At 45.2% G+C, this 19265-nt stretch overlaps 1 long non-coding RNA gene across 1 annotated transcript; it reads right to left on the bottom strand.

The window, feature by feature from the left end:
* Window positions 1-9638: 9638 nt before the first annotated feature.
* On the bottom strand, window positions 9639-18521 carry LOC148147152 (uncharacterized). The gene is made up of 3 exons (XR_015760068.1): window positions 18426-18521; window positions 14978-15086; window positions 9639-9706 (listed from the first exon to the last, which is right to left on the bottom strand). It is a non-coding gene; the product is annotated as an uncharacterized LOC148147152 (long non-coding RNA).
* Window positions 18522-19265: the final 744 nt, after the last annotated feature.

The following is a 19265-nucleotide window of genomic DNA, read 5'->3' as shown; positions in this document are numbered from 1 at the left end:
GAATAATGACGTATCTCCTCTTACTCTTCAACTGAGTAATGTTCAAAAATGAAGAGAAATATTGCAGTGTAGAGTAACTGGTGTTCTCTGAATTTCAATGGCTGAGAAGACTGCGATGTTTCAAATGAGCAAAAGTCAGATATTTACAAATGATACTGCAATGGCAATTATTGATCTTTTGTAGGTGTATTGGCTGTATGAAACAGGTTTTAATATTGTAGCACTCACACAAAGAAATATGGAAGATATTAAAGGCACATTGTGCTTGTGATAAAGCCTAAGTTGAAGTATTGCGTAATTATTGTAACTGATAATTGTTTCTAAAATCCTGATACATAAATTGACTTAAGATTTTGAATGCACTTTGTTCTTATGTCGATTGTATATCCATTAAGATTAATAAACTGAAAAGTAAAATATAAAACGTGGCTTTAATAATTAAAAAAAAAACTCAGCAACAATTGAACACAGTTCAACATTTTTTTTGGTCGGTTCATGTCTATTTTATTAATGTAACTTTAATCATGATAAATGTTTAGACAAATATCAGAACTAGGAAGAAAATAATTAGGCCGGGAAAGTGAGTATTATTATGAACAAAACATCGAGTTAAGGATATTTGGTACAGGAAGTCATTTTGTAGCAAATGACGAATACTTGTGTGATTAGTGCTCATTGGCAACTAATGTTGGAAGAAAATAATGCTATCTCAAGATGAAATTAAAATAACTATGATTTTGGAGGTCACATGATTTAAAAATCGGAAATTGTCACTTAATGTGACATTTGAGCTGAAGAATCGTTCTTCCACTCCCCACCCCACCCCCCCAACCCCGCAGTAGTCTTTTGAATAATTTAAAATTTAATATTAGTTTAACTAAATGACAAATGGATGTACCTACATTGTTTTCTTGCCCACAATTTTTTTAAAAAAAATTTAACATGAAAATGACATCGCTCTGCAAGTAATCATTTCACAGATAATGTGCTTGTATTGAATTTAAATGTCACCATCGCTGTTGGAGTGATTTCCCCTGACAGGGAATTAAGACGCAGAAATAGGCAGAACTCAGGCAAGTGGAAGATGGCTACTCATGCTGCAATCAGTTAATGCAGGGATCATCCCTCGAATTGAAACTTTATTGCTGGAACAGCACAGCAGGTCAGGCAGCATCCAGGGAACAGGAGATTCGACGTTTCGGGCACAGGCCCTTCTTCAGGATCATCCCTCGAGGCCAATCTCGGAAAGGACATCCATGACACACTGTAACGTGTACAGTAAAAAGCAATATTTTTACACAAGTTCGATATTACAATGTCCACATGCAATGTGGTTACAGTTCTTCCACCTTATACAGACAACCGATCCTGTCGGACACCTAATCTCAGATGGACATCGCTATGGATAGCCCCAGTTTCCTATTGTTTCATGGTGTTTTACAGGTGCTATAATCTCCAGGCCTTGGCATCTCTCTGTGCATTTTATTTCCTCAGATTACAAAATTAATTGCTGCAGTCCTATGGGCCTCTCACTCTGCCTTCTTCACGATTCTCAAGTATATGTAATTAGAAACTTTTTAAATGTTCTGAGCAACTTTAAAATAGTAACTATTTCTAACAATCAAACCCTGTCTGTTTCCCTGATGGAGAAAGTGAGGTCTGCAGATGCTGGAGATCAAAGTTGAAACTTTATTGCTGGAACAGCACAGCAGGTCAGGCAGCATCCAGGGAACAGGAGATTCGACGTTTTGGGCACAGGCCCTTCTTCAGGAATGATTCCTGAAGAAGGGCCTGTGCCCAAAACGTCGAATCTCCTGTTCCCTGGATGCTGCCTGACCTGCTGTGCTGTTCCAGCAATAAAGTTTCAACTTTGATCTCCAGCATCTGCAGACCTCACTTTCTCCTCGAAGATGCCGAGGTAGGTTCGATTCTCAGTGAGTAGGAAAGGTGCAGAACGCCTGCCATTCATCAGTCGTAGACTCACCAACCTTCAGGGCTTTTAAATGATCGGGGATAATCTTTTGAGTAATAATGTTAAAAAATCGTTAAGGTGGACATCTGATTAGTATCGCTTTGGGTGCAACATGAAGGGCCAAAGAGCCTTTATTGCACAGTAATATTCGGTCCTCAAACAGATCTTCGGCCTGATGTTGCAATCATCCTGGTCTCTATCAGTGAAATGAGCACCTGGCGAGGATCAATCTCGCAACTTCGCCAGCTCACACACTTCTAATCTGTTCTAGAATCACGGCAAGATGATCAAGTGTCCCAAGGGAGCTGGCATCAGAGGAAGTCCAATGGCTCCTGTTCTTGCCACTGAGGCCCGGATTGCAATTACTCAATTTTTTTGCTGTGGATCTGAAATGAAACCTAGCTCAGAGTTGATTGTACTGATAATGGATCATCCATAATGTCGCATCAGATTCAGGAAAGGACAGAGAAAGCCTGGCGAAAAACAGACGTTACTGAATATAAGTTTACCGTGGCTTCCTGCGTTGATCACTGGAAATTTTAGGTCGCCACTCCACTGGGATGTTCCTTCCATCAGTTTCAATTCGTCACCGAATTCGATTCACTGACACTTCACCAAGTTCCTTTGGAAAGTTCATACGACACGATGACCCACATTGCATACAACGTCAACAATCTTCAGCATTACGAAATCCAAGAACACGTGGCATGGTTTGTATAAAGAGTATACATAGAGCAATGTTATGCAAGGGCAAATTGAATTTCAGTTTAGATTGGATTACATTCCCTCCAGCGTGGAAACAGGCATTTGGGCCCAACCAGTCCACACTTCAAGACTAACCTACCCAGACCCAGTCAGTCTTCACAGTGGAGGATACGAAGAACATTCCAGTAATTGATAAGGAGACTGAGGAAGGTGAGGACCTAGATAATAACCATTATCGTGAAAGAGTTAGTGCTGGGCAAGCTAATGGAGCTAAATTGCCCTGATGGAATACATCCCATGATACCAACAGAGTTAATGGGAGAAATAGCAGATGCACTTAGAGTCATAGAAGCCTACAGCAGAGACAGGCCCTTTGGTCCAAACTGGCCCATGCCGACCTGAATGTTCATTCACACTAACCCCATTTCCCTGCACTTGGCCCATTTGCTTCTGACCCTTTCCAATCCATGTATTTGTCCAAATGTCTTTTACCTGTTGTGAGTGTTCCTGCCTCAATCACTTGCACTGGCAGCTCATTTCATATACATACCACCCTCTGTGTAAAACAGTTGCCCCTCAGCTTCCCTTTTATTCTTTCTCCTCTAACCTTGAACTGATCCAATCAATCCGTCCAATCCTTGAGTTCCTGGGAAAAAGACTGAGTGCATTCACCTTTTCCATGCCTCTCATAGTCTTATACACTTCTTGAAAAGAGCCCCCTCAGTGTCCTCTGCTCTAAACATAAATCCTCACTTGTCCAACCTCTCCCTATAACTCAGACCCCTGAGCCCTGGCAACATCCTTGTAAATTGTTCTGCACCTTTTACAGTTTAATAACTGAAACCAACATTACATTCATTATATTTCAAGTATTTCCCCACGGCGCTGGAACCGACGTGACAATGCCAATGGATTATAATCCATGATCGAGAATGAACTCCTTTACAACAATCCCGTTTTCATAGTGCTTCCCATGGTGCAGGTATCCTTGTGTCTTTCTGGTTGTATGGTTAATTAAAGACTTCTCCTTCTACAAAGCAAAGTTGTGGCTTAATTGTTCCTGGGAAATGTGCCATGATTTTCCAGACTTTCAAAAACAAATGAAATCTCTCTCCCCAGTCACCACGCTGACATGGACTTGGCTGTGTCTCAGTACTTTTGCAGTCACACTGAGATTTGGAATATTCGCCCACGGACAGAGTGCACACCTTTCCTTCCAGATGAAAAGGCCAATGATATTCAGATCGGCACGGATCAAGTAACTATCACATCTGAACATGAAGGTCAATTTGTATTTCTCATCCGCAAATCCACCCTTTCAGTACCTTACAACAGAGCACCCAAGTTACCACTGTTAATACAGGATGGACATTCATAAGACAATTGTAGATTAAACTGTCGTTTCCTTGTTCCCCCAAAGCTTTAAACCTCAGTCTCACAATTTCTCTCTTCTGTGAACTGAAATCCAAACCAATCCCCCACTCCTTTCCTCCACACCCAGTTCTCACACACTCTCTCTTCGAATTCAGTTTCCTAGCTCCTGATGAGGACCATCCTGCATACACTGTTTCCTGCACACTCTGGCCAAGACCCATCTTACTAAAATGAGCCAAATTAGAATTCTAATTGCAGACCCATCCTTGTCCCTTTCCATAACAACCCTGAATCTTCACAAAAGAGTTCTGATAACTTTCTGCAAAACGCTGCACCACTGATAGTCTGATCACATGTCAGGGTAGCAAGAAAAGGGCCATTCCTCTGGGTCCTGCTCCCAGAGGGATGAAGCTGCTAATGATAGATTAATCCCTCACACCCACAGCCTCCTTCCCAGGCACTGACCTATACTGCGCATACTCCCACAGTTGCCAGCACTGCACCCATGCATTGGTCTCCCCTCCTACAGCACGTGCTCCCGATCATACAGGAGTCCGGGTGATTGACAGCAGCTGCTGCCCAATATATCAGAATCCCTACAGTATGGAAACAGGTCCTTCGGCCAAACAAGTCCAGACCGACCCATTCTCCCTAACTAATGTAACTAATACTATGGGCAATTTAGAATGGCCAATTCACCTGACATGGGCATCTTTGGATTGTGGGAGGAAACCGGAGCACCCGGAGGAAACCCGCTCAGACACGGTGAGAATGCGCAAACTCCACACAGACAGTCGCCGTGGCCGGAATCGAATCTGGGTACCTGGGGCTGTGAGGCAGCAGTGCTAACCACTGAGCCGTCTCTATCGACGGGAAGGGGCGGGGCTGGAGGACTGGGTCAATGGGATTGTTAACAATGAATGAATGCGGAGGACACTGAGGGATGGACAGGTCAGTGAGGGACAGGATCAGTGCAGCAGCAGGAGGGGATACTGGACAAACTAAGCAATGGGAGAGTCTGACAGGACAGAAACTACAGGAAGGTTCTGTTTGGAGGCTCAGGCAGGGACAGCTGGGAGACAGTATGGCCTGGTGGCTTGGGCAGGTTTACTAATCAGCCTCTTCAAAGATCCTGTTACTCAACTCTGAGCCTGATCCTCCTAGTCCAGAGGTAAGGACACTTACATTATTTCCAGGTGGGCAAGGGATACAGGCACTGCCTTTCAAAAGGAACTCACCTGTATTGGTGACATTAACAAGACTCAATACAGACTCACTGACAAAATGCTGGTGTACTTGAACTTCATCCAGAATATTAACACCTATAACTGGGCAACGCAGACCCCAATGTACAGAGTTCAATCCTAGATACTAATAACAGCTTTGTGCATGGGAAATCATATCTCATGAATTTGACTCAGTTTTTTTGAAGAAGTAACAAAGAGGATTGCTGAGGTCAGAGCATGGATATGGTCTACATAGACTTCAGTAACGTGTTTGACAAGGTTCCTCATGGGAGACTGGTCAGCAAGGTTAGATCGCATGGAGTACAGAACTGGCCCGAAGGTAGAAGGCAGAGGGTGCTTTTCAGGCTGGAGGCTTGTGACTAGTGGAGTGTCACAAGGATCGGTGCTGGATCCACTACTTTTCGCCATTTATATCCATGATTTGGATGTGAACATAAAAGGTATTGTAAGTACGTTTGCAGGTGACACCAAAATGGGAGGTGTAGTAGACAGTGAAAAGATTACCTCAGAGTACAAGGGGATCTGGATCAGATGGGTGAATAGACTCAGGAGTTCAGTTTAGAAAAATGCGAGCTGCTGCATTTTGGAAAAGCAAACTTTAGCAGGATTTATACAGTTAATAGCAAGTTCCTGGGGAGTGCTGCTAAATAAAGAGTCCTTGGAGTGCAGGTTCATAGTTCCTTGACAGTAGAGTAAGCAAGTAGATAGGATAGTGAAGGCAGCAGTTGGTCTGCTTGTCTTTACTGGTCAGAGCATGGAGTATAGGGGTTGGAAGGTCATATTGCGGCTGTACAGGACATTACAAAAGTTGCTGAATCAATATTCCATATCATTCTGTTCTCCTTCCTATCAGATGGATGTTCTTAACCTTTAAAGAGATCAGAAAAGAATGATAGCATGTTGCCAGGGTTGGATAGGCTGTTTTCCCTGGAGCGTCAGAGGCTGAATGGTGACCTGAAAGAGATTTTTAAAATCAGGCTGGGCATGGATACGGTAAATAGACAAGATATTTGCCCTGCAGTGGGGGAGTACGGAACTAGGGGACTGGGAGGGAGGGTAGGCAGACAGGGGGTGTGTGGATCGAGAGGGGTGAGACAGAAATGGCTGGGGAAAGAGGGGGGGTGACAGAGAGGGCGGCACAGAGACGGGTGGGGACAGAAAGTGGGATTAGAGAGGAGGGGAACAGACAGGGGGAACGGGGGGAGGCTGACAGAAAGGGGGAACAGGCCGACGGGGGTGGGGTGGTAGAACAGGCCGACAGAGGGGAGGGACGGACAGAGTGGGGGGAGATGGAGGGGGGGAGCAGACAGAGCGGAAGAGACGGGGGGAGCAGAGGGGGAAGATGGAGAGTTATTTTATAGATCTAAAACTCAACCCTGTTCCTGTTTTCTCCTCCTCACCTTAATTCCCTCTGGAGGGCTCAGAACAACTGTATAGTTCTTGGATAGTAGAGTTTCAGGGAGATCAGGTGCTGAAAGTGGCATTTGGGTCACTAACATTGAATGGAATGTGTTGATTCGATTCGATTCCACTCTCTGTGTGGTGTTTGCACATTCTCCCTGTGTGTCTGCGTGGGCTTCCTCTGGGTGCTCTTAATTTCCGCCCACAAATCCAAAGACATGCAGGTTAGCTGGATTAGCTTTGGGTAATGGTAGGTTACAGAGTTAGGGTGGAATGCTGTTCCGATGGTTGGTATGGTCTCATGGGCCGAAAGGCCTGCTTCCACACTGTAGGGATTCTATCACTGAGTATAGGGATTAGGAGGTCATGTTGTGGCTGAGTAGGGCATTGGTGAGGCCAGTTTTAGAATACTGCATTCAATTGTGGTCTCCCTGATTTCAGAAAGATGTTACCAGAATAGGACTCAACCTCTTAATGACAAGTTCGTGGGAAGTGTTGACAGACAAACAGACCATGCAGTGTGGGTGGATAGTTCCTTGAAAGTGGGGTTGAAGGTAGACAGGTCAGTGAAGGTGGTGTGCGGTATGCTAGCTGTTTTTGGGTAGTGCGTTGAGTATCGGAGTTGGGAGATCATGTTTCGGGTGTACAGTTGATCGGCTCGGCCACTTTTGGAATCCCATACTGCTTTCAATTCCAGTCTCCCTGCTATAGGAAAGATGTTGGGAAACTTGCAAGAGTTCAGAAAAGTTTTTCCAGGGTGTTGCCACTATTGGAACATTTGAACCATAGGGAGAGGCTGAATAGGCTGAGGCTATTTCCCTGCAGCACTGGACATTTTAGGTGGCTTTATCGAACTTTATAAAATTATGAGGAGCAATGATAGGGTGACTAGTCATGGTTTCTTTTTTCCCAGGGTAGGGGAGACCAAACAAATATGAATCTTTTTTCCAAGGTGGAAATGACAAATTCTAGAGGAGAGACGGCAAGTTTAAAGGATATGAAAACCGAAACAACTGAAGATGCTGTAAACCAGGAAGAGAAACAGAAGTTTCTGGAAAGGCTCAGCAGGTCTAGCAGCATCTGTGAAAAGAAATTAGAGTTAACGTATCTGAGGAAGGGTGACCAGACCCGAAACTTTAACTGATTTTTTCTTCACAGATGTTGCATGATCTGCTGAGCATTTCCAACAAAATCTGTGCAAGTTTAAACGGAGTTGTTTGGAGTATATACCCGAGAGTAACTTTATAAAGTGCGACGGAGACCACATCTGGAGTAATGACAGATGTTTTGGTCCCTTTATTTAAGGAAATGTGTCATTTCATCAGAGGCATTTCACAGAAAATTGACTGGGATGAACCCTGGATTGCAGGGATTATCTTTTAAGAAAAGGCTGAAGAAATTGGGTCTCTACTTACTGGATTTGGGAAGAATAAGAGGTGATCGCATTGTAACATGTAGGATTCTTAAGGGGTTTGACAGGGTAAATACTGAGCGGATGTTTCCCATCATGAGGGAGTCTGGAACCAGATTCTGGGTCACTCACGGAATCACGGGTTCTGTTTTGTATTCGTCAAGTTTAAGGCAACACTGACACAGGTCAGGGGTTTCAGTAGCAATGGAGCTGGGGTGAGGTGGAGATAAGCAACATTTTAAGAGTTTGAAATTCCTGGTGTTTGTGATTGTGTAGATGTCTGATCAGAAGGTCATCTTGGGGTCAGATATGAGAGCAATATTGTGAAGGGTGCGGTTCTGTCTCAGATAGTTCCCAGTGGGAGGGAGGGGCTCAGCAATAAGGGAAAGTAATTTGTAATAGCAACTGAAGACAATGGCTTTAACCATTGCAACGTTCCTTTGCAGGAAATTGCAGCCAATCGCGTAGTGGGAGTGTGATGAGCAGTTTGATAACTGAGTAATGGAGAGCGATGATGGTGAGGGAGAGCTGGGCATTGTCAGTGTACATGTAAAACCTAACACGGTGCTTTGGGACAATGTCACCTCCTGGAAGTATGTAGATGAGAAACAGGAGGGACCGAGGAGAGATCCTTAAGGGACACCAAATACAAGGAATTAAGAAAGGAAAGGGAGAGTTGGGATGGAGCAGGTTTTTCCAACAACGGTGGGGTCAAATATTAGTTTTCAGCAGAATGGGAGAGAAGGACATAACCAGAAAAGACAGACAGATAGAACAAGGAACAATATCTGTGAATTGGGGAGGGGGAGTGATGAAGAGGAGGAGCAGCCCAACTCCAAAAGCACTATTCCTACATTAGTGACATCACCCAACTCCACCCTAGTCTCAGCTCATTTACTGAAATACTCGTCTATCCCTGTGTTATCTCCAGGCTTCATTATCCAAACACACTCCTGGCCAACCTCCCACATTCAACTTACATGTAATCTCAAGAGTATCTAAAACCCTACTGCCCTCGTGCTCACTTGTACCAAAACTTGTTGATCCATCCAAAGGCTCCTATTAACAAGCAACAATTTAAAATTCTCACCTTTGATGTAAATCCTGGCTGTGAACATCCATGTCTCCCTGCACCACACAACCTGTGAGACCCCGACAGCTCATTTTCTTTCAGACTCCCAACGATGTGTTTATTCATTGCTTCACCTGTCTGGCTGTTTCTACTGTTGCCAAGGCAACACGGTCTGGAATTCCCACCCGAACGCCCTCAGACCTGCTTTCCTCCTTTAAGGTATTCCTGAAAACCTGCTTATTTGGCAACTCTTTTGATTACCTGACCTAATATCCCCATCTGTGGCCTTATGTCAGAAGTTCTCAATAGTATTTCTGTGGAATTATAAACATGATAAAAAAAAAAACTATTGATGATTTGCACATACATTGTGAACTCTTCACTGTCGCTGAGTGAATAATCTAAAACAGCTCTTACCCAAACACATTGTGGGAGCACCTTCACCACACGAACTGCAGCTGTACAGGGAAGTCAAACATCACCTTCTCCACAGGCAATGGGGCTTTGGCACTGATCATTGGTATCTGTGGAGGGGGAAACACACAGTTGATATTTCAGGGAGTGCAAAATGCATTATAGGGAGGGAAAATGGTGCAGAATTTGGAATTTTCAAATTTGCGTTTTAGAATGTGCACTAAGTTCTGTAAAACCTCTCATCCCATACCATGAAAATTTCCTCCTCTTCCTGGTCAATAGGTCTTTCATTTCCCCTGCCCTGCACCTTCACACATTGCCAATGCCTTGGCCACAACAACACTGTGCTGTCAGTGAAGTTTATCATGTGGTTGAGTATAGTCCCGCCCCTCATTCACTCCGATTGGTTGAAGGCCCAACTAGCACCTCTAGCCCCCGTTCCCCCACTCTTATTGGTCCTGCGCTGACATCAATAATCCGAGGCCCATTGTGGGCTGGATCATGCTCAGTGCTTCCTGCTTTTGCTGTTGTTCATCAGGTGTAAGAAGGAGAGGGCTCATCCCTGTTTCTCCTGATGTCAGACAATAACAACAACTACCTGCATTGTATGGAGCCTTTCACACTGACAAATCTCCAAAAATGCTTCATGAATGATGGAAACGTTGATTAAAGAGAACGATTTTTAGATACATCTTTAAGGCGGACAGAGGGGGTTCGGGAGGATATTCCAAAGGTTTGTGTCCTCGGCAGCTTCAATTGTGGAGTGATATAGGTGGGCAACAGCTTACAATGGAGACAGTTAGTGGCTAACCATAGGTTAACAACGTCGTGTCGTAGCCCCCTACCCCACACACCAGGCCTTGTTCTCACAGCCTGCCATTACACATGACCTATGGTTAGCCACTAACGGTCTCCAGTAACAGCTCGTCACCCTCCCCCAGCCAGATGGTTATCCTTTATCCAACTGTTCTTCTCACTCTATCCCCACCTATCCTTTACTCCTTTTATCCTTCCCCCACACTATTTCCTGCACATAAACTGACTTTTATTCTCAGTAACATCTGTTCTGTGGAAGGGACACCGGATCTTAAACTTTAACTCTGATTTCTCTTCACAGATGCTGCCAGACCTGCTGAGCTTTTCCATAACCTCCTGGTTGTTGTTTCTGATTTACATCTTCCGCAGTTCTTTTTGTTTTAATTTACCGGGAGTTTGTAATTCAGGTCCAACAGCCTCTGTCCCAGTCTCTGCTGTCTCTCCCAACCCCAAACAGTGACACTGCACCTGCACAGCTCATGGACAGGTGTTGTCTTGCTGGCCACACCCCTCATTCAATCCCATTGGCTGCAGGACCACACAGACTCTCCTCCCATTGGTCTAGAGCTGCCATCAATCAGCCGGGCCCCATTGTGATGAGAGTGGAGGGCTAATCGCTCTCTCTGCCCTGGGATGAGCTTCATAATTCACAGTGAATGGGGCAGTATCACAGAGCACAGGGGCTGGGGGCTATTCAGCCCATTGGGGCTGTACTCTCCCTCTGGAGATGCTGCAAGTCTGTCCCAAGTCCCCTCCCATGTGCCCACAGCCCCCCAAATCTTTCCTTAAAACGTAAATTCCAAGTCTGCTTCAGAATACCTGCTGAATCTGTGTCGTTCAGACTGTTCCAGGTGCTCAGAACTTACTGAGTAAAATAGTGTTCACATTTTCACCTTGTATTATTTGCCAATTACTTGAAAGTAGTTACTAAAAATTGTGACAGTGTTAACAATCCCTCTCTCTCTCTGCAAATTCAAGATCTTGGAACCTAATCTGCACCAGATCGAAATCACTGCTTCACCTTCTCAGCTCCAAGGATAATTATCTGTGCTTCAGCTAGCTCTCCACAAAATAGAGGAATGCATCTTAATTTATTAAGATCAAAGAAACAGACCTTCGGTCCAATTCGTCCGTGCCAACAAGGAATCTTAAACTAATGGATTCTCATTTACCATCTATTGGCCTGTATCCATCGAAACCCTTCTTATTCATGTACCCAATTGGAAGCCTTTTAAATGTTGTGATTTGATCAGCCTCCACTACTTCATCTGGTAGCCCCTCCCATACACACACCACACTCAGCTTGAAAACGTTGCCACTTATATCCCTTTTAAATCTTTGCCCTCTCAACTTCAACCCATGTGCTCTCGTTTTGGACGCACCTAACCTGAGGGAAAAGGACGCCAGCTGCTCACCTTATCCACGCCCCTCATGATTTTATAAATCTCCATGAAGTCACCTCTCAGTCTTTGACTCTCCAGATAAAATAGCCCCAGCCTATTCAGCCTCTCCCTGTAGGTCAAATCCTCCAATCCTGGCAACGTTTTTGTAAATCTTGTCCAAACCTTTACAGGTTTCACAACATCCTTCCCAGAACGGGGAAATTCAAACTGAAAACGGAATTCCAGAAGTGGCTCATTCAACGTCCTGTCCAGCCACAGTATGACGTCCCAGCTTCTGTATTCAATGCATTGACCAATAACGGAGTGTGTTAATGAAGTCCCATTTGCCAGCGGTTCACCCTTATCCCTCTAAAACCTTCCTCTTCATGTACCCAATCAGATGCCTTTTAAATGCTGCAATTGTACTAGCCTCCACCCCTTCCTCTGGCAGTTCATTCCATACTTGCAATGCCCTCAACATGAATAAGATGCCCCTTAGATCCCTTTTACATCTTTTCCATCTCACCTTAAGCCTGTACCATCTAGTTCTGGACCCAACGAACTTGGGAAAAAGTCCCTGACTGCTCACCTTATCCATGCCCTTCATGATTTTATAAGATCACCTCTCAGCCTCCAACTCTCCAGGGAAAATAGTCCCAATCTATTAAGCCTTTTCCAATAGCTCAAACCGTCCAACCCTGGCAAAATCCTTGCAAATATTTTCTGAACCCTTTCAAGTTTCTCAACATTATTCCAAGAACGGGGAGATTGGAACTGAAAACAGAATTCCAGAAGGGCTTTAATCAGTGCCCTGTCCAGCCACAATATGACGTCACAACAGCTGCATTCAATGCATTGACCAATAACGGGGGGGGGGGTACCAAATGCTGCATTCACTACCCCGCCTACCTGTGACTCTACTTTCAAGGAACTATGAACCTGCACTCCAAGGTCTCTTTGTTCAGCAATGTTCCCCAGGACTTTACCATTAAGTGTATAAGTCCTGCCCTGATTTGCCTTTCCAAAATACAACAGCTCACATTTATCTAAATTGAACTCCGTCTGCCATTCCTCGCCCCAGTGGCCTATCTGATCAAGATCTTGTTGTATTCTGAACTAACCTTCTTCACTGTCCACGACACCTCCAATTTTGGTGTCTTCTGTAAACCTACTGACCATACCTCATATAGTCACATCCAAGTCATTTATTTAAGGGCCCAATATCCATCCTTGCAGCACATTGCTCCTCACAGGCCTCCAGTCCGCAAAGCAACCCTCCATCATCATCCTCTGTCTCCTACCTTCAAGGCAGTTTTGTAATGGCTTGCTCTCCCTGCATGCCATGTTATCTAACCCTGCTAACCAGTCTGCTTTGTGGAACCTTGTTGAATGTCCATATAAACAACGTTCACCGCCTGGATTAATCAATTTTCTTTGTCACTTCAAAACATTCAGTCAAGTTAGTGAGACACAATTGTGCACGTACAAAGCCACATTGACTCTCCCTGTCATTCCTTACCTTTCCAAAATAGATGGATATCCTGTCCCTCAGAATCCCTTCCAACAACTTGCCTGCCACTGACTTCAGGCTCACTGTTCTCTTGATCCACGGCCTCTCCTTACCAGTTTTTTAAAATAATGGCACCTCACCTGTCGCTATCAACGATACAAATACCACAGGAGAGCTGAAAATGTGTTGCTGGAAAAGCGCAGCAGGTCAGGCAGCATCCAGGGAACAGGAGAATCGACGTTTCGGGCATAAGCCCTTCTTCAGGAAGGGCTTATGCCCGAAACGTCGATTCTCCTGTTCCCTGGATGCTGCCTGACCTGCTGCGCTTTTCCAGCAAAACATTTTCAGCTCTGATCTCCAGCATCTGCAGACCTCACTTTTACCTCAGGAGAGGCCCAACAATCACCACTAGATTTCCAGAAAGTTCCAGAATACACCTGATCATTTTCCAGGGCTTTATCCACCTTGATGCGATTTAAGACATCCAGTACCACCTCCTCTGTAATATGGACACTTTTCAAGTTATCACTGTTGATTTCTCCAAACTCTCGAGCTTCCATATACTTCTCCAGTAAAAATGACTTGAAATATTTGCATATCTTTCCCACTCCCTGTGGTTCCATAGACAGCCTTGTTGACCTTTAAGGGGTCCTATTCTCTGGTCCAGCTAATCTTTTGTCTGTCATATATTTGTTTAATCTCTTTGGATTCTATTCCAGGACATCCCAGAAAGGCCTACTTCACGGACTGTAAATTTCCTCTGACTTGATCAACACATACCCTCCACTTCCCACACCTCCGCCTTTACCCCACCCCTCCAGCCATAATAAAGAATATAACCCTGCGGTCTTCACCTTCCACCCCACTCATCTCCAGATACAGCACATTAACCTCTGTCATTTCTGCTACCTAAAGTCAGACCCCACCACCAGAGACATATTTCCCTCCCCACCTTTATCTGCGTTCCGCAGAGACCATTCCCGCTGCGCCTTCCTTGTTCGGTCCACACCCTCCCACCAACCCACGCTCCACATCCTTGACCCTCCCTTCCTGCCATGGGAGATGTAAAACATGCGGCCACACCTCCCTCTGACATCTGTCTAAGTTCCCAAAAGGATCTTTTCACATCAAGCAGAGATTTGCCTGCACATCCCAAAACCTCATATACTGCATCTGGACACTATGGGAAGAAGGGCTTATGCCCGAAACGTCGATTCTCCTGTTCCTTGGATGCTGCCTGACCTGCTGCGCTTTTCCAGCAACACATTTTCAGCACTGGGGAGAATGTGCCAACTCCAACACAGACAGTTGCCCGAGGCTGGAATCAAACCCAGGTCCCTGGTGCTGAGGAAGCAGCGCTAACCACTGAGCCACAATACTGTGGGATCTTTGGTGCTGATGCGCTGCCCCACTGATACCTCAGTCACTCACCCTGCCTCATTTCCTAAGAGGCAGTGATGACGGAGTGAAATTATCGCTAGACAGTTAATCCAGAGACCCAGATAAGGTTCTGGGGACCCGGGTTTGAATCCCATCACGGCAGGTTTTGGAAAGTGAATTCAATAAATATCTGGAAAAAATAATCTAGTGACAACAAGGATTCCACTGTCAATTGTTGGAAAAACCAATGTGGTTCACTAATGACCTTTAGGGAAGGAAAATGCCATCCTTACCTGGCCTGGTCTGCATGGGACTCCAGACCTATAGCAACGTGGTTGACTCTTAACTGCCCTCTGGGTAAACGCAGCAATAAATGCTGGCCGAGCCAGTGACAGCCTCATCCTGTGAATGAATAAAGAAACAGGTCAGGTTTTGTTCCTTCTCTAGTAGGTACATCCTACAAACTGATTCTGAAATGTTCTCGTATACACTGAACAAATACCTTTCCATCCAAGCCCTTAATACTACAGCACTCCGAGGCTATGTTGGTAAAGTTAAAACCCCTTATCATTGCATCCATAATATTCTTACAGATAACTGAGGTCGCCTGGTAAAATTGTGTCTCAATTCCCCGCTGACTATTGGGAGAGAGTCTATAATACCATTAAGATGGTCATCCCTTTCTTATTTCTCAGTACCAACCAAATAACTTGCCTGGATGTACTCCCAGGAATATCCTCCCAAAGCCCAGCCATAATGTTATCCCTAATCAAAAACACCTCTCCTCCTGCTCTGTTGCCCCCTTTCTATCCTTGCTATAGCATCTATACCCTGGAACATTAAGCTGCCAGTCCTATCCATCCCTGAGTGAAGCATCTGTAATTGCTGTAATATCCCAGTGCCATGTGCAAAACCATACCCTGAGCCTGCCTCCCTGACTTGTAAGGCCTCTTGCACTGAAATAAATGCAGTGCAACTGGTCCGTCGCACCTCATTCTATGACTTGCTCTTGCCTACCTTGACAGTCTGACTGGTGAACAGTACCAGCCTCAGACTCACCTCTTTTCTCACTATCTCTTTAGGATTACCCCAACTTCCTCACTGGTTTAATGCCTTCCGAGTGGCAGAAACAAATCTCCCTGCTCGTCGGGATCCCATGCTTTCCCTTCCTATGCCATTGCTACCAATGTCCAATGACCTCTCACTGGTTATTTTCCCTTTTGAAAATACTCTGCTCCCTCTGTGAGACATCCTTGACACTGGCACCAGGGAGGCACCACCCCATCCTGATGTCTCACTGTCAGCTGCTGAAACAGCAGACTGTGCCCCTGACTAGAGAGTCCCCTATCACCATCGATCGTGTGGAACTGGATATACCTCATATTATGTTAAAAGCCAGTCTCAGTACCAGTAACTTGACTGTCAGTGCTACATTCCCCTGAAAGTCTATGACCACCTACATTTTCCAAAACAGTATACTTGTCTGAGATGGGGATAGCCACAGGAGACTCCTGCAGTACCGACCTACCCCTCCTAGCTTTCCTGGCCGTAACCCATCTCCCTGACTGTATCTGCAGTATCCTGCATTCCTGACACTGCCACCTATAACACCCCCCGGCTCCTGTCAATTTCTCACTGCCTTTAATCACTCCTCCACCAATCCATGCGATCCAAAAGGATATGCAATCACACTTGCTACAGACATAATTATCAGGATCATTGAAACTCTCCCTAATCTCCCACATCCAACAGGAAAAGCACGCCACTCTACAAAGGCCATCTCTCCGCCTTAACAATCTACAGACCAAAACAAAGGCACAGTCTTACTGCTCGAAAAATACTGCCCGGGAATAACTTAATGCTTATGTTTCATATCTTAAACATTTAATCAAGAGACCCTAAGACATTAAAAAGAAATCCTCACCTTACTCACGATTGTAGATTGAATAAAATAAAACCGACTAAGATATTTGAAGAGACTGAAACTCACTGAGCCGATCCCCGGCTCGGAGTACTTCCAAGGGCGAGGTCTCTCTGAGGGCAGCTGTGAAATGTCACTGTTTCTCTTCTCTGCCCACTCCATTTCCAGAGAGGTTTTTAACTTCACAGCAAGTCAGCTCAGAGGGGTCACTGTTTGGTTTTATTCACTGGGGGTTGCCTTTGCTGCCCAGACCAGTATTTATTGGCCACCTTTACTTGTCTTGGAGAAAGTGGTGGTTAACCGCCTCCCTGAAATGCTGCAGTCCATGTACACCACAGTGATGTTTGGACAACAATCCCCCTCTGGGCCCACAACACTCCCTGTCTCTGTAATCACCCTCCGGCTTCAGAAATTACATGTCTGTGGCAGAAGATTTTTACTTGGATTCATTTTTGTTCAATAAACCCCCCAAAAAAAGTGAAATATTTGGCCCCAAACAAATTTCTGTTGATTGACCTTTCGGAGAGGCTGACACATGGACGTTGCAGTATTTTATCTCACATTGTACACCGAGAATGATGGAACTTTCTTTTAAACATTGCTAAAGAGGGAGGCAATGGCTTAATGGTATTCCTGCCAGATGAGTGATATGTACAGTGTTCCGAGGATTAGGGATAGAATCCCAACATGGCTGATGGTGGCATCGGAATTCAATACAATCTAGAATGAAAAGGTGAATGATGACCATGAAACTATTGTCGATTGTTAGAAACCCACCTGGTTCACTAATGTCCTGTCGGGAAGGAAACTGTCATCCTCACCTGGTCTGGCCAACATGTGACTCCACACCCACAGCAATGTGGTTAACTCTCAACTGCCCTCAGGCAAAATACTTTAAAAACTGTTAACAAATATTCCGCAGGTATCACTTATAAACTGGCTGTTCACATTGGGACCATGTGAATATCGAGGAGAAAGTGAGGTCTGCAGATGCTGGAGATCAAAGTTGAAACTTTATTGCTGGAACAGCACAGCAGGTCAGGCAGCATCCAGGGAACAGGAGATTTGACGTTTCGGGCACAGGCCCTTCTTCAGGCCCTTCTTCATTCCCGAAGAAGGGCCTGTGCCCGAAACGTCGAATCTCCAGTTCCCTGGATGCTGCCTGACCTGCGGTGCTGTTCCAGCAATAAAGTTTCAACCATGTGAATATCTGAAGGGCCTGAACTAAAACTGAGTTTCAGCTTCACCTTCTCCCTGTCTCACATCAGTCTGTTTACACCCAACTCCAGAACACTCTCATTGAGCCAAGCAGCCCTCACAGTTGCAGCCCTGTCATCTTCATTGTCTGCTCATACCTACATTGCCCTCAGCCTCCTGTACTGTTCGAATGCATCTCAATGGGAGCTCAGGAACAGCACTTCATCTTTCAATTCAGCCCTTTGTAACCCCAGAGTCAACATGGACGTCAGCAGTTTCTGAATGAACAGACAGTTGTCAGAAGCTGGAACATTCCACCTGAAAAGGTACTGGAATTTGAGTCCAAAAGGATTTTTAATGGGAAGTTTGCAGGTAATTGAAAACATGAAGTTTACATGTTAGCTTCATGAAGTGGGTGGTTGGGTCTAAATCTGAGAGTTCTTACAAAGAGACGAGGTGTAATTTGGATAAATCTGTGCTCCCTCTCAGGCCAATATCTCCTTCCTCAGCTGCAGCGCCCAGAACAGAGCACACACCCATAGGGTGATCCAACCACGAATTTGTACATCTTTCTGCTCAACAAAAATATTGGAGATATCTTCCCACAAACAGAACAGACAAACCTTTCTCCTTCCACAGTTAAATGCCAATGATATTCAGATCCTGATGACTCTATTGACTGTAAAAACTTGCTTTTGAGATCCCAGCCTCAATTATTCTGATTTAATATCCTATGAAATGAATTCACAAAACAAAACTCACAGTCAGTACAGGAAGAATATAAAGACATACTTTTTTTCTTGGTATGTGCTTGATGTGTAAATGCCTCTCTTCAAGTTGCACGCCCCACCCCCTCCATCCTCGGCACATGCGCCTCACTGTACCTTACCCCCAATAAAAATGGCGGCCATATCCCAGGACCTTTCACCGCCTGAGGGCCGCAGCCATTTTCCCATCTGCTGCAAACGCGGGATTAAGAGTTTCTAATTCAGACTTACAAACCGCACAGAGTGTAATTAAAACTTCCCATTCTAAAGTGACTCATTATCTCCCTGTCTCTGAGGCCACTCTCCCCTTCCCTGTTTGCGTCTCCCACATTCACCAATGGCCGAGTCACGTGGCACAGCATCGGCTGAGTTACTGGTGACGTGTCATCCCACTGGCCACGCCCCACATTCACTCCCATTGTTTGGATGACCAGCTGGTTCCACTTGGTCCACCAGTCCCACCACCTTTTCCTATTGGCCCGAAGCTGCCATCAATCAGCTGGACCCCATTGTGAGGTCAGTGGTGGTATCCTCCCCCTGTCTGAATCACACCCAGAAGGTGTATGGATGATGTCAAATCAGGAACAACAAGCAGAAGGTGCTGGGAAAGCTCAGCAGGTCTGGCAGCATCTGGGAACAGAAATCTGTCCAGTGGCCCTTCCTCAGAACAGATGGGAGCAGGGAAAATTAGAATCT

Source organism: Chiloscyllium plagiosum, unplaced genomic scaffold, assembly GCF_037043375.1.
Source record: "Chiloscyllium plagiosum isolate Xiang-an unplaced genomic scaffold, Cpla_swu_hap1 HiC_scaffold_18, whole genome shotgun sequence".
In the NCBI taxonomy this organism is placed as follows: Eukaryota; Metazoa; Chordata; class Chondrichthyes; order Orectolobiformes; family Hemiscylliidae; genus Chiloscyllium; species Chiloscyllium plagiosum.
Note: the sequence above shows the minus strand (reverse complement) of the source record. Positions and strands in the feature narration are given on the sequence as shown.